This window comes from Conger conger, chromosome 8 (genome assembly GCF_963514075.1).
Source record: "Conger conger chromosome 8, fConCon1.1, whole genome shotgun sequence".
NCBI classification, from domain to species: Eukaryota; Metazoa; Chordata; class Actinopteri; order Anguilliformes; family Congridae; genus Conger; species Conger conger.
Window position 1 is genome coordinate 11,430,551 of NC_083767.1, and position 16,117 is coordinate 11,446,667.

A 16,117-nucleotide genomic window follows, 5' to 3' on the forward strand; every position below is an offset into this window, starting at 1 on the left:
TTACAGACAAGCACACACACAGCAAGACCTCCATTCGTTCAGAGCGAGATGCTTGCAAGCGCATGGAAGCCCAGATAATTTTGAAGACGTCTCTCCAGAAGGCGAAACAGGCCCTAAGGATTTTACCCCATTGTTATTCCGAGCACGACGGCGTGACTCAGACGGTTATGTGCGAGGAATTAAGAAAAAGAGGGTGGTTTCCAACTTTGACAGGGGAGTTCAACCGGCTGCCACTTGCCGTCACGGATATTATTGATGACTCTGTTGATTTTCATTTCACCTTTCTACCTATATATAGCCAGACACCAAAACACATTTAAGATTTTGAGCAAATGTTGGAGCTTAACGGCTTCCTGCTTCTCCTGACAGATATCAGCCCTGCACGGAGCCAGGCGACTTGATGAAAGTCAAGGACAAAAGGTGACACGCTGGGTATTAGAAATCACCCACGGATTATGTAGGAAGCTACTTTGCTACCACTGGCGGTAACCAGGGCTGAATAATCTCCACACTGGGAGACGCCACCCGACAGTGGGGCAGTGGATAGCAACTCACAGCAAGATGGTGCTGGGTTCGAGTTTGCATACTCTCCCAGTACATGCATGGGTTTCCTCCTACAATCCTTCTACAAGACCTGCAGATGAGGCTACTTGGGGGGGCATTGCTCTATGTCCATTCAACCTACCCTGCATAAATAAAGGTTACTAAAAATAAAGTCAGCTTTCAAGGTCAAGAAATATGTAAATTGGACAGGGTGCTGTTGTTTTCGTCTCCTCTCCCGCGCCCGTTTCTATGACAGCAGCCGTTGATTTGGCGAAGCACAGATGGACCGGGTTCGGTCACCAGCGGTTCTATTCATCAGCCTCGGCGGATGATGGCTGAAGTAATCTAATGTGACAAAAACGCTTTGCGCAGCTGTACAGCTCTTACGCTGATGCAGATTAATTGATGGAGGGAACAGGAAGGGTGGAAATAAAGAAGCAAATGTTTCGTGTTGAGAAGGAAAAGTCAACTTTGCCTGAAACTAACTGGGATATTAGCTCAGGAGGAAAGAGCGGTCGTCTGGCAGTTGGAGGGTTGCCATTTTGATCTCTCACCCTGAGTGTGTCAAAGGGTCCCTGAGTGAGATACTTAACCCCCAATTGCTCCCGACAAGTTGATTGGTACCTTGCATGGCAGCCTATCGCCGTGAGTGTGTGTGTGAATAGGTGAATGAATAAAAGTGCTATTTCGATGCAATGTCACTCAAATCAATTAACATAACTGAATGCCGAGGGGTAGAACTATGCTAAATATACCGTAGGCAGTTTATGGAAAGCAATAGAGTTTAGAATACCTCTATAACACTAATTTAGAATTTTGAAGAAAAAAAAACATTCCAAAAACTCTTCAAAGGGTTAACAGCTGTCATGATAATGGTTGATTTGTATAAAGTATTAGTGCAAATAAAAAAAAAACATAAAATATGTGTTTCTGCACATAGCCTACATACTTAAACGACAGTAGAAAACTCATAACAGGTGGCAAGTCAATGTTATCCCTGAATTCTAATATTGAATGAGTGAGACTGTAGCAAAGAGTAATTTAGGTCTGTGTCAGCACAGAGTGGTACCCATAGCAATAAAGAAGATCCACTCTCTTGTACTCCTAACATGCTTGTGGGGTCTTCGCTTGCAACCACAACGGCTGTTATGGTCATTGAGGAGTTTACATAATGCATAGCTTTTCAATAAACTGTGCTGCACTACCACTGCATTCAAGCCATCTTAAAAAAAAAACATCCACTCAAATCATCTTTGTGAATCAAACACACTCTGTATTGAGCTCCATTTGCATAAAAATTGGTCATTTTGGCAGTGATATTGATGTATGTTTAAATATGCATGACCCAGACAGTGCACCGTTCCACCGTTGCCCTGGTAGCGAGTTTGCATGGGCCTTTCATCCACTGTAAGTACTTTGTGAATCATATGTATCTTGTTCTACCACTTGCGACAGTTTAATGGCTGCGAAATCACTGCGATCCTTTTGTGCATTCCCCTGAAACTTCATTTGTGCTGTGCTCGTGAGCTATACAGTAAGATGATGGCTGATCAGCCATTCAGTTCATTTCAGGTCAATTCAGCAAAGCTCATAGCACTGGCACAACGCAGTTACCACCACTGGAAGATCGATATTCTCACTGTTTGCGGATTAAATCCTTTGAATGTTCTCCTGCCCACAGGATCTTCCAAAGAATCCATTCCGATAAAGACAAGAGCCGAATGTGACGCTTTGTGACAAGTTACCCAGGATCACCAGAAGCTGCTTGACGAATGCAAACTTATGGTTTCACAATTATCCATACAATATTATCCACAGAAACACATACATTGCAGACATTGGCACAAACAAATGCTATCATGGAAAGCAAGAAAGCCCAAAAATCTTAATTCTCAAGCACTATGGTTAAAAATAATCAATAATTGGGTGTCTCGGTGGCGCAGCCTGCGCAGCGACCTCAGCGGTTCGACCGTCTGACATTTGTCGCATGTCTTTCCCTCTCTCGCTCCCATTCTTCCTGTCTCTCTATACTATACTGTCCAATAAAGCTGAAAAAGGCCGAAAAAATATCTTAAAAAAAATAATAATAATCAATAAAATATAACTTACAACAAACAAAACAGTCAGTTCTCATCCGACTATTATTATTTACTAACAGAAATCTTACAGAAGTAATTGGTTAGGGAAATATTATTTAAACTAATAGGATAATTAGGCAATTTTTCAATAGCAAACATTTAGCTGGATGCTGTGATAAAAGGCTAACTTCAGCAAACTTTAATAAATAAAAAAAATCATTAGCGTGATTCATCTGTGAGGGAAGACAAAAGGCAATCAGTGTGTAAACTGATTTTTAAAAGAAAACAAACCCAACCTGCTGTCTGTGTGTCACCAGTGCCTTGCAACGGATAGCAATAAACTGAGGACCGAGATAGAGAGAAAGAGAAAAGAGAGTGAGAGAGACTGGTCTTTGCTTGATGGTGATTGCTACAGATTTCTTCAGAAAAGAAACCTGATAAAGTGATAAACAAGAGAAATGGCTCCAAAGAAAATATACAAAGGAAAGTTTAGAGGCCATTTGTGCTTCTAGCGATGGGAATGAGAAAGGTAATGCACATTTCTCAGAGAAAAGCGCTTTTTTTCTGGTGAAAGGATTCGGTGGAAGGCAATGTTTCATAGGTCTATGGTTATCTTTCATGTCCTAAAAGATGACAGGGATTTCAAAAAGCACTTTTAATGGGCCTCTCAGGTGCGGTACAAAGCTCAAGTGCTGTCTCTCGGTGCAGCGAAGAAACCCACCGCCATGATCGTGCCCTGGCGCATGATGAAGTGTCGCTGCCCTCACCCAGGGAGGAAGGGTATCAGTGAACCCATAATGCAACAGCGCCTCCTCCAGTCAATCGCGCCCATACAGCTGCATATGCCAGCTGCACGCCATGTGAAACCGTTCAGTGGAAACTGTTACAGCTGCCTGCCTAGTGGACTAAAACAAATATGCTCACGCACAAATGGATTGGACATTTTGCAGCGATTAGACGGCTATACTGTAGAGCTGCAATTGACCATTCTGAACTGTGGACAGAAATGAAATTAATTTATTTATTAATTAATTGTTTATGATTAAAATAGCTCTTTTTTTAATGTACTTAATCATGCTGTGTAATTCTAAACTCAAAATTATAGGTACAATCTTCCTGCATTGTGTGGAATTCACTACTATTATAACAGTAATTGGATAGAACACAAGCTGCAGAATAAGAAGATGTAATTACATTCAATTTTACCAATGCGTTCTTGATTCCTATGTAGCAACTACTAAGACTACTATTGCTTTTCAGTATCAGTACTATGGTATTTGCTTTTAGGGAAAGGTCTGTCATTTCAAATGAGGACAAAGGGTAACAGGGAGCAACAGTCATAACAAAGTTAGTGGGAACAGCTGTTAGACTGAAAGGGGCACTGTGTTAAAAACACATCAGCCGAACAGATTCCACCTGCGAGGAGATTTCGATGCATTCCCACACTTGCCACTCCACTCTCCACTTGTAGAGGCCTGACGCATCCGGTTATCTCCACAATCTATACTGTGTTTGCACTCTTCCACCGCCCTGCAATTTCCACACCTGTAATTTCAGACCCCAGCCTCAGGAAACACTGGAGGCAGTGCCGTAATTTTCACCTGTCCCCTCCTGTCTGCTGAAGATGCCAAGGCCTTCCATTCCAACCCCTCCAGTTTACTGCACAGCAACTTCATTAACTTCCTTTTTAATCCACTTCTTCTAAGCAATTTCTACCTTCTCTTGTATACAGTTACAGGACCCAATCAGGTCTGCCACGAAAGCCGTCCTACTGATGTCTCTCAGGGCCAGACTAGAGTAACTGAGGCATTAGAAGCCACAGATTGTAGAAGCTAAGGCATCTTGTGAAAAACTGTGAGCACTTTTATTCTTACATTAGCAGGATATTTAAAATCTATTACATTGACAAAGACAGCCACAGACTATCACCCGAAATATTGCAAGCCACAATGAACAGATGGTTATCCAATAGGACTAGAATGGGCTTCATGCACATACAAGAGGTTGACTTGGTGCTTCTAAAAAAGTTACAATATAAGTATCCATAATATATTAAAAGAAGGTTTTCTCTGAAAACAGCCAGAATCCACTAGTACAGAAGGCAGTCGAGCTTGTATTCTTCACAGAATGCAAACGCCATGGTTGATTAAGTCCCAGGTCTTCCTTTACTTTGATAAGTAAACCAACAACACAGCTCATGCAGTAAGCCAGTTGCCTTGATTGAATTTGCTCGTTTGCCTCAGATAATACAAAAGGGACATTTACTTTCAGCTTTTTAAGCCTTTTTGATTGACAACATTTACACCTGGATTTAAAACCTCCTATGATTTCACAGCTAGGCCTCAACTAGGTGTTCTCAGTTTTGAATAATCTCATTAGGCCTTATTGAAGTTGTGATTTGCATTAATGCACTTCCATATTTTTCAGCCAATAATATGAGCACTTTGGTGGTTTGTGTGTTTGTGTGTGTGTGTGTATGAGTGTGTGTTAGTAAATCTGGGCCTGTAACCAATATCTACAGCCAGAAAAGTGTTCAGAGAGTTACCATTCTCCAAAGCGGAGAGACATTTGGTAGCTTCACAGGCTGGTAATGAGGAACATTATCATCATCTATGCCAAGCAGTGGATTGTGGCAGTTACCATGACAGCCAGACACCAGAGGGCCGTGAGCAGCCAAGGTTTGGGGGAACCGGACATAAGGAGAGACAAGCAGTCATATTTCCAGCATCAATCTTCCTGATTTCTGCTAATCCTGAGTATAAGACTAGGACTGAAGTAGGGGAATGCCATTTATTTTTATTCGGTTTTAATTTTTAATTTTAATTTTTTTGTATTGGTACAGGGCTTCTCAGTTCAAAGTAGAACTGTGAGACAGGCATTGTTAATCCATTTGGAGTCATTTTACTGTGAAATACGCAGAAGCCCTCGGGCCATTTGAAAAAGTTAACTGGCATCAGTTGAATAAAGCAAAGCAGTCGCAGTCACTTTCACTTTTAAGTTATCTCTGCCTTACTTTGCGGTCAGTTTTCATTTGTTCTGTTTGACCATTAAAAAGTCTCATGACAGCAGAAGTGATTTGGTCTAATTAAACATCAAATAGCGGAGCGGTGCCCCGTCAGTTAGTCATGTTGTGCCAAGAACACACTGTGTTTGCAAATTAATTTGTGTATCCTGCAGGAGCAGTATTTATCAGTGACAGGCTGTCTATCTGCAATCCAGATGAGAGAGGGGACTGCATCGATACTGTGTGCATGTGTGTTTATACTTGTGTGTGTGTGTGTGTGTGTTTATGCGCGTGTGTGTGTGTGCGCGTGTGTGTGTGTTTATGCGCGTGTGTGTGTGTGTGTGTGTGTGCATGTGTGTAAGTGTATGTTTGTGTGTGTGTGTGTGTGTGTGTGTTTGTGTGTGTTTGTGCATGTGTGTGCATGTGTATTTATGCTTGTGTGTGTGTGTGTGCGTGTGTAAGTGTGTGTAAGTGTGTGTTTGTGTGTGCGTGTGTGTTTGTGTGTGTGCCTGTGTGTGTGTGTGTGTAAGTGCGTGTGTGTTTGTGTGTATGCAAGTGTGTGCATGCTAAAGGGGTAGTTCAGTTCACTTTTGTGTGTGTATGTGTGCGTGTGTGTGTGTGTGTTTATGCTTGTGTGTGTGTGTCTGTGTGGGTGTGTGTTTATGCTTGTGTGTGTGTGTGCGCGTGTGTGTAAGTATGTGTGTTTGTGTGTGTGTGTGCATGTGTGTGCATGTGTGTTTATGCTTGTGTGTGTGTGTGTGTAAGTGTGTGTTTTTGTGTGCGTGTGTGTGTGTGTAAGTGTGTGTGTGTTTGTGTGTGTATGCAAGTGTGTGCGAGTGTGTGCGTGCTAAAGGGGTAGTTCAGTTAACTTTTTTGATATTATATTAGCCCAAACCATTTATAAGAGTGCAATTAAGGATATTGTGTTATTTACAGCAGGCTGTACAATGACAGCTATAGATAATTCATGGGTTTGTCATTTAAACAAGAAAATGCACTTAATCTAACTGAAATATAACTATTTGTACAACTCGAGAGGTTGTATGTGAGCATATTACCAGACTATTATGTTTAATATTATATTCGGTTGAAGCTAGTTCTTATGGTGCATGCAAAATTAAGGAAAACTCAAGGAAAATAAACACTGTAAACTGAAATATTTATGCTTGCAATTGTGAATAAACACTATATAATATGTAAAGCCTCTGGAAATGGCTGCTCAAAAAGTTCCAAAAGTAACAAAAAACATGTACAGATAAATAGTGGAAGTGCAAACAAAAATAGAATAGCAATTAAAACTGCTTCCAACTTTCAACAGGACCTAATAGACATCTATGCCATAAAGTGCAGGCAACTGATGTCAGCCAAGAATACTCCACAGCCAAAGCTGATAAAACACACTGTACGTATATAGACTGGAGATAAGCATCTGCGCGTTTAACATATGGCAGGCTTTGCTAATTATCACTACATATTTGTAATTACATAGCTGGTAGTTAACTGAGTCATGAACTTGGTTCATGATGTATAACATTTTCCAGAACATAGCGTGTTTTATTTATCTTTGACACCACCCAGTCCCTGGTCAAGACTATTTTACTTATGTGTAAATGCAAGAGTTAAGATGTAACATACACAGTTTAGCTAGTTTAATGACGACAACAAAAGGCTCACCAAATTGTATGCAAACAAACACTTAAGAACCAGTCGCTCATCTTTTTAATGAATTGTTAAATGTTCTACGCCATTTTTTTGTCTGTTTTCTTTTCTCCTTTTGTTTATTATTATTTTCATAACTTCTTTTAATTTTTTTTCAATTTGATAATGTATCACCTGAATTGATGATTGCTTATTTCTTTAACTGTAACTTTGTGTATTGTAGGACCCCCTCAGAAATATGTCCCATTAGTTATTCGTTTTCCTAATTTTTCAGTCATTCGTCATGAAAGCTGCACTGTTGAGAACACAGTGAGTTTACATTACACAGTACAATGTTCAGTGTTAAATCAGCATTTACTCGTACAGAGGGCAGGTGGTCCCTATTGGACTCAAATTAACACTGCACATTTTTTTGTGTCTGATATTGACTCATAGCTTTGGGTTTAAAGTGTGCACTATATTTAAATACATGAATAGAAAACTGTTATGCCTACAGTATAAAAACTACATGTAGGGCTTAATCCGTGTAATTTTCTGTCAAATGGGAGAAAATAATAGTATTATTATTATGATTATTCTTTTTGTTATTTACCAGGGGTCCAGTCAGAAAATAACACGATGAGTGCACTTTGGCTGCCGATGAAAGCCAGCCAAACAGATGCACTGCGTGTGGGAACCCAGTTCTGGAAACAAATAACAGTCTGACTGCCACAGTGCAGACGCTTTATGAAAAGCTAGTGATGTCTGGGGTCCCTGGCCACAGTTAAATTAAAATAAAGGACAGATAAAGCTCATTATGGCAGAAAAACGGTCCAACATAATTATGAACTGAATCTGCCTTCCTGTTAGAGGATAATTCATTCGGGGCCAAAAAGAACAAAAATCTCTTTTTCAAATAGCACAATAGCACAAAGAACATGGCACTGTGAGATGCTAAGGAAAATAGTCCAAAGGAATATGTAAGGGATATTGAAATAGATATTGTGCCTAATTGCACACACCCCCGCACACTTGAACTCTATTTTCCCATGGAGTCGGGCCAGTACTAATGTTCTGTAGTTTGTGCTGTTGCAGACCGCTTCATGCTGAAGCTGCTAATACTACACATTCCCCAGGAGGATTGCATTTTTGCAAAGCTCACAGGTTTTAGTATAAGCAATAATTTATTCATTGAAGGAAAATGGCCTTCCATAATTGCTTTAAACGTTTTTGCTTTCCAATTGAAACAGCCAGCTATGTGTCGATTTCATTTTGATGACTGCAGACACAGCCATTCCATTTGAGGATGCCTGTCTGCCTATAGGAAGAGCTTACATTCTGTTAACATACTTCTAAAATGTATATTTATCTGCATGACCAGAGGGACTCTTTTTAAGGACAGGTGAAGCCAGATATGTGGTGTGGTTTTAGCAGGCTTAAAAGAAAATGCAGAAAAACAGACCAATGTCTACAAATCTCAACATATGCTATCCATATATCCATAAATTCTACTTAGAAATGAACAAATACAGATGACAGCCAATGAGGGCACCTTAATTGCTTGATATTTTGCCACGTCCTGTCATATTCAGAATATACAGAAATTAAAATTATTCCCTAAATATAATACTGTTGCCTCTGTATCAAACTCATATGCAGTCTGGTTATGCCATAGTTGACATTTGTTTAGGTTACTGCTATGAAGAACTTATTTTATGCAGTTTTTTCTATAATATGCCAACACTTCAAAAACATGGAGATGCCTAGATCGAGCAGGCATGCAATTAGTGTTTTGTAAAAGCAGTCTGAAATGAAGCCTTGCACTTATATGGCAAGGAGAGGCTGTGCAAATTCAGTCACGACAATAGGGGTGTTGTTAGGCACGACGCAAAGCTATGCCACAATATAATATATTTTGTAATATTAGTTGTAAGTAATTAATAAGTAATGGTTTAGTGATACAGTTTACAAACAGGCTGAGTAACTGCTACTGAATCACATTTACAAGCACTACAAAACGCTGTCTCAGGCAATCAGCATCCAGGATCGAAACAACCAGTTTTACCATTCAAATGAATGCAGAGACATTAGAATACCATGTGTTTCTATTCACTGTCCTTTAATGTTGATGACTGTGCTTTGTAGTTCCATGTTGACATCACATTTGACAGCTAATGAAACACGAGCATTGAGCTGTCACTGAAGCTCCCCATGAAGACACCCCAAGCAGTCATTCCTCTTTCAAATTCAGAATTCAGCCAGGACTTCCCTGCCCAGCATTCCCATATATGGCCAAATGCATGCTGGGATACTGCTTTACACACACACACACACACACACAGTCTTTCGCTCTCACTCTTATTGTGGCATTTTTTCACTGTCTGCACTCAAACAAGAACAAACAAGATCATAAGGAGTTATATTCCTAAATGTATAAGTAAAACAAAAGTCATTAAATTCACTCTTATGCCCTGGGTGTGTCCCTGAGCAAGACACCTAACCCCCAATTTCTCATGGGTGAATGGGAAGCATCAATTGTACAGCACTATATAAATGCAGACCATTTCTAAAAGGCAATCTATAAAAATATAAAAATAGAATTGAAATAAAATCACGATTGATCCATTAAAAAAAATATGCTATTTTGTAAACAATACTCTTCAGATATTTTTATCTTTTTTGAAATAATATATCAGAAACATTGTGTAAAGTGCACTATCATTAGATTCACTCTTAATGGTACCTACAGTCACCCTATTTGCTTCATAAGGAAAAAGCTTTTTTCCTTACTTTATGAAAGCCAATCTATAAAAAAAATAAGAATAGAATGCTAATTGAATCATGACTGAACTCCACAAAATGTATGACAAGCTTGAAACTGCATTCTTGAGTTAGTTTAGATAATATTTCGAAAACATTTCCACAAACCTTAGGGAATTGTTTGTTTTTGTGCAAAATCTCAGCAGGGTTTGTTTATGGTTTGGTTGTTTGTTTGTTTGCAGGAACACTGTACGGGATGCTTGACAGCTGATATTCAAATAAGTACACATGAACATACCTTAAACAAACATAAGAATGAAATATGAATAACAGAAAAAGAAAGAAAGAAAGAAATCTCTTTGAAACAGATTATCAAAAGTAGGGATGAGAGAATGAGTCATCTGTTTGTGTAAGTCTATGTGATGAAATGGTATGGCAATGCCATACTAATCATGCTTATTGTTGTCATTAATGCAATGTATGGTTAGAAAAAATTTGTGAAAAAAAAAAGTTTACTACAAGCAGATTTAGCAAAAAAACCAACAACAACACCACCAACAACAACAACAACAGCAACAACAAAAACAACAACAACAACAACAACAACAAACTACTACTACAAATAATAATAATAATAATAATAATAATAGCTACCAAGTCTGCACAATATTATGATGCTTGTGATTTCATTTTAATGTGCAAGATGACAAATATGTAATTAACTTTTGAAAGTACATTTCAACCTTCTTCCTGCCATGCAAAGTCAAGAACACTACAGTCGAGGAGAACATTACACAAGGTACCTGGCACTGAAAAATGTCTGAAAAATGATAGATTTAAAGCACGGGATCTTCCCAAACAATGTTGGCGCAGCTACCCAACAGCAACACTTAAGCCGGGTTGGTGACAGTGTGCACCTGCACACCCTGGGATCGTAAATCAAGGTTTATGTTACTGAAAGCTCCCACAGGGGACCGTCCCACAGAGGCACTCGCAGTTTGGCCAGGAGAAATAAAACGTTCTGCAGACCTGGCAACAAACGCTCGCTGCTCTGTGTCAGGAGTTTGTGACGGAGCCGGAAGCCTGAATTTTCAGAGTCACCTGAACTGTCCTCTCATCCCAATTCTCCGCGCCTGAAAAACTCTTAGAAAATAGAGCAAAGCTAGCGCTTAAAATCCACGAGCCTCCATCGCGGTCTCCATATCACTGAACACAGTAGGGCTCCGTTAATACTGTAGATGAAGAATATGGCACCCTCTGAGTGTGGCATCTGTAGAAGAAAAGCGTTCAACAACTGGGGTAATTACAACTTTCTACAGTAATTACAACATGCAGTACATGCTCCAATTAATTACTAAGTATTTACATCAAACATAATCATTATAAATTGCATTCAAATCAACATTCTGGGGTGTAATAACTTCGATCAATTATTTAGATCTGTTTACAAACTTTATGATAAGAAAAATTACTTTTTCAAAATTACTACGAGTAAAATTCTCTATTTGATGCATTCTAATGGACATCCAAAACATTTATCTTCACTTGAAGCAAATGACAGAGCTTAATTAGAGAAGGCCCCAGTCTTCAAGAAACATTTAAGCTGTGAGCATTGGGAGAGCAAGAGGAAGAGGAAGAGGAAGAGGAAAAAGAAGAACAACAAATGCTTTATTTGTAAAGCATCTTTCATACAATGAATTTCCAGCCGCAAAGTGCTCCACGGCATAGTTCAAATACATAACACAGTTCTTTAGCTAGTCCATCCATCCATTATCTGAACCTGCTTATCCTGATCAGGGTCGCAGGGGGGCTGGAGCCTATCCCAGCATACATTGGGCGAAAGGCAGGAATACACCCTGGACAGGTCGCCAGTCTATCTCAGGGCACACACACCATTCACTCACACACTCATACCTACGGGCAATTTAGACTCTCCAATCAGCCTAACCTGCATGTCTTTGGACTGTGGGAGGAAACCGGAGTACCCGGAGGAAACCCACGCAGACACGGGGAGAACATGCAAACTCCGCACAGAGAGGCCCCAGCCGACGGGGATTCGAACCCAGGACCTCCTTGCTGTGAGGCGGCAGTGCTACCCACTGCACCATCCGTGCCGCCCTCTTTAGCTAGTGATAAAAATAAATAAATAAATAAATAAATAAATAAATAAATAAATAAATAAATAAATAAATAAATAAACACTATTGCATGAATTGTGGCTATTATCAGTTTAACCACAGTTCAAAAAAGATAACTTTTATGACAAATAAAATAGGATGTTATTTTACTGTAACAGTGATCTCACTTACAGCAATATTGTGATGTCTATTTTCTTATTATTTTATAAAGAGCGTCAAAGTAATAATCACACTCAAAAGCAGATGAGAAAATTGCTTTAAGTGCAGCATTAATATGCTGGGATAAATGGCTTAATTATGTGGCCTGAATTTATTTTCATTGGACTTAACTTTAAAGCTTTGCAAAATGATTAAATTACTGACCACAATTTTCACTGTGTAATTGCACTTAAACTTTCAACAATATTAAAACACTGACAAATATATCAGCTGTTGAAACAACTCTCCATTTCCTGCACATACACAAACAAACAAAGACACACACACACACACACACACACACACACATCAACCCGAAAGGAACAGTCCCCGCTCAAAGGTGCTCATGTGAAAAAACGGAAAAATGCTCTAAATGACTAAATCAAATTATTTGCATGAGATAACCAGAAACAAATTACAATATGATTAACAAAACTTTAAATTATTTTCATTTCCATTTTCTATATTTGTGCTGACAGCAAGGAACAGTATGAACAGAGACAATTAAGTTTTACCCAAAACAAATTTGTACTGAGAGTCATCTGATTGGTTGGGCTCCCCACTCCTGGAGTCTCTTGTCCGTTATAGCTTATAAGAAGGAAGCTGGCAGCCTATTTTGTCAATTTAATGCCTTGCAAGTATAGTGAGTGACTCTGCAGGCTCAAGCTTATGTAAACATAAATGGCTAATGGAAGTCTAGTCACTTCCCAAGTCCACTTTGGCAACTCCCTTAAGGCTCAAATGGAATGGCTTTTTTTTTCTTCATGCATCAGTGCCGTTTGTCTGTCAGCCATCCACTATGGTGCATGATTTTAACATTCATTTACATAGTGCCAAACCAGAACTCAACCAGCACCACCTGCCATACAACCGCAACCTTTATATTTTGAATATTATATGACTGATTATTATTATTATTATTATTATTATTATTAGTAGTAGTAGTAGTAGTAGTAGTAGTAGTAGTAGTATATTTACTCTTATTTAAAGAACATTTCATTCCATTTTACCACTATTGCATGGACTATTGCAATCCTGTCATATTATAGTTGTTGTCACAAGAAATAAATAAGGCGACTTTAACTAAGAGAGTCTTCTTCATTCATTACTGAAGTTATTTTGTTAACTCTAAAAGGTACACATTTTGAAATTTGATTTTGGAGCACTGGAAGAATCCAGTGCTCCACAGCTCATTTGTAGCTTGAAACGCACATTAAACATCCAGACACTGATGTGGAAGTATAATCCCAGGGTCTGATAAATTAGACTAGAAAGAAACTAGAAAGAAAAGCATTTACCCTTGAAAAGTAATTCATAGCACAAAGTTTGTTAGCCATATCCTAGTTCAACAACGTCCATACAGGGCAGACCTGCAAAAGAATATCACTGACTTCAGTATAGATAAATTAATTAATTAATTAATTAATTAACTAGTCTAGCCATATTTAATCAGGTATCTTGGGATTATGAAACACACCTGCTTGTGGATATTTTAAACAATGCTTCATGGACAAAAACAATTTTGCCCAGATGGAAATGGAAAAAAACAAGATGGATATGGAACTCAGATGAGTGTATTTCAGGTGAGCTTCCTGTTTTTATGCGACACTGGTACTGGTGCTATCAGGGGTCCCAAACACTTTTGAGTGAATAATAAAATGATGCATTATGGAGAATGTTGGATTAATGGGAAGGTTGTGTCTGTTTGCGTGTGTATGTGAGATAAAGAGAGTGACAGAGAGAGAGCGTGTATGTGTGTTAATGCCTTTTTGTATTAAGAGTATTTTTTTGTTTTATTCTTTCATTATGCATTCACTACGTATATAGCTGTACTTTTTTCTAAAGAGAACACGCTGTTCGTTTTCTTTTCTTATGGCAATGGACTTCCAACAGATTTCCATTGAAAGTAAATGCAACAGCGTGATTCTCCACACACCAGCCTCATTCAAACCCGCTGCAGTCACGCCAGGCCTGCACTCTGAATATTTCATAAGAGAAAAACAAACCAGTGTTCAGAAGCCAGGGAGAATATGTAGGAAAGTGTGGTTTCTTTTACCCTGCATGGTGGCTTTCAGAAGACATTTACGTATGCCGGAAAAAAGCTGTATTGTATATTGTATATTTGCATTTCATGAACAAAAAGGTAAATTCACAAAGTACTTTGCAAAAGCTGAAAGTCACATGTGCTAAAGTGAAAATAATAAATACAACCAAAAACAATAGGAAAACAGCCCTTCTTCTTTTCAAACCAGAGCCCACATCCAATGTTGGACAGTCAAATTTGACTGAATCTAGGCCTAGGTCATTGAAGTTGAATGCACACTTTTCATCACTACAAGTTTTCCTATATAGTATATACCTTATATCCTTCAAGAGAAGTGCTAACGTTACATGAATTGACAACAAAAACAGCTGCCTGTCCTTCATAAGTGGTACAGACTGGATTGCTTGTTATTTAGAAGAAGCACTTGAGAATGTTCTTACAGTGATCCAAATCAATGTCTTACTAAAATACACACACACACACACACGCACACACACACACACACACACACACACACACACACACGCACACAAACACTACCTATTGCGTTCCATTATGGTGGTAGTGCTTGTTATTGAGAGTAATATTGCGAGAGGCAATAACAGAAAAAAGGAAAAATAACACTTCAGCAAAAGGTAATTTATTTCAACTGATCCTGAAATCCTGTTTTTTCATATAAAATCTGCACTTGTTCCAGGGCGACAGTGGGATATAATATTGAAATCAACTGAATTTAAACTGCCAAGGTCAGAACAGGCAAAACAGATCAAAGTCTGTTTATATCCGTCATGGCTGATATACATCCCTAAGAGCACAGAGGAAACAGCCATGATTGTTGAGGGCAAGGTGAAGGCGTGCTGAAAAGTTATTTGTGCAGTCTACACTGCAGAATGTGCGGGGGGAGGCCACAGTGGATGAGGGCAAGGTGATAGAAAGGTTGGAAGCTCCGATTCCTGCAGTCCGTCTGCTAGAATGTAGGGGGAGGAAGCCATGATTGTTGAGGGCAGGGACGGGGAAGGGATGGTAATTAATTTCACCAGGGGAATAATTAAACTGTAGCCTGGTTCCGAACACTAATCAGTGAAGCAAGAGTCAAAACAAAACGCCGGAGGGCTCGGAGAGGAAATGTTACTTGTTTAGGGAACAAACAGGACATTATTAGTGACTGCTTTGCAGAAAAGAAAACATCATTGGCTGTTTTAATTCAGTGTAAACATTGGGAGACAGACAGTAATGATGCAAAAAACTTCTGTTTTATGAAAGCTGAGATAATATATGGATAAGATGTGGACATGGATCGAGTGTTATCTACCACTGTCAGCTAATAGTCACATCTTTTCTTGTTTCACCAACAGAAAAATGAATAAGTCTGAAAGTATGTGTTGGATCAACACAACATAACTCACACTCAGTAGCATAACGGGCTTTACTTTAATAACAATTAAATACAAGCTATCTGAAACGAGCTAAATGCTAACAATCCACAGGGCCTAATGAACCAATCATGCATTTCACATTAAACACAATCAATTCACTCTCTTGCCAATTACTGAAATATTTTAATGTTTATCCATTCATTTAGATATATTACATAACTTTAAAACCATATTTGTCACAAACAATTTGGTTGCATTGCTGCAGTAACTCTATGAGTGGATCAGCATCTTAACATTACTCTTCCATAAAAGTCAACTGGACTGTTGAAAGTTTGTGC

At 38.9% G+C, this 16,117-nt stretch overlaps 1 protein-coding gene across 4 annotated transcripts in view; it reads right to left on the reverse strand.

Moving 5' to 3' along the window:
• LOC133134884 (catenin alpha-2) overlaps nt 1-16,117 on the reverse strand; it is a 300,097-nt gene that overhangs the window by 219,916 nt on the left and 64,064 nt on the right. The window contains exon 1 of one of the 4 annotated variants that reach the window (XM_061251446.1): nt 10,192-10,206. The exons of the other annotated variants lie outside the window; for them this stretch is intronic. The gene's annotated coding sequence lies outside the window, so the exon portion shown is untranslated. Of the gene's footprint in view, nt 1-10,191; nt 10,207-16,117 lie in introns of those variants that run through there. 4 annotated transcript variants of the gene reach the window in all.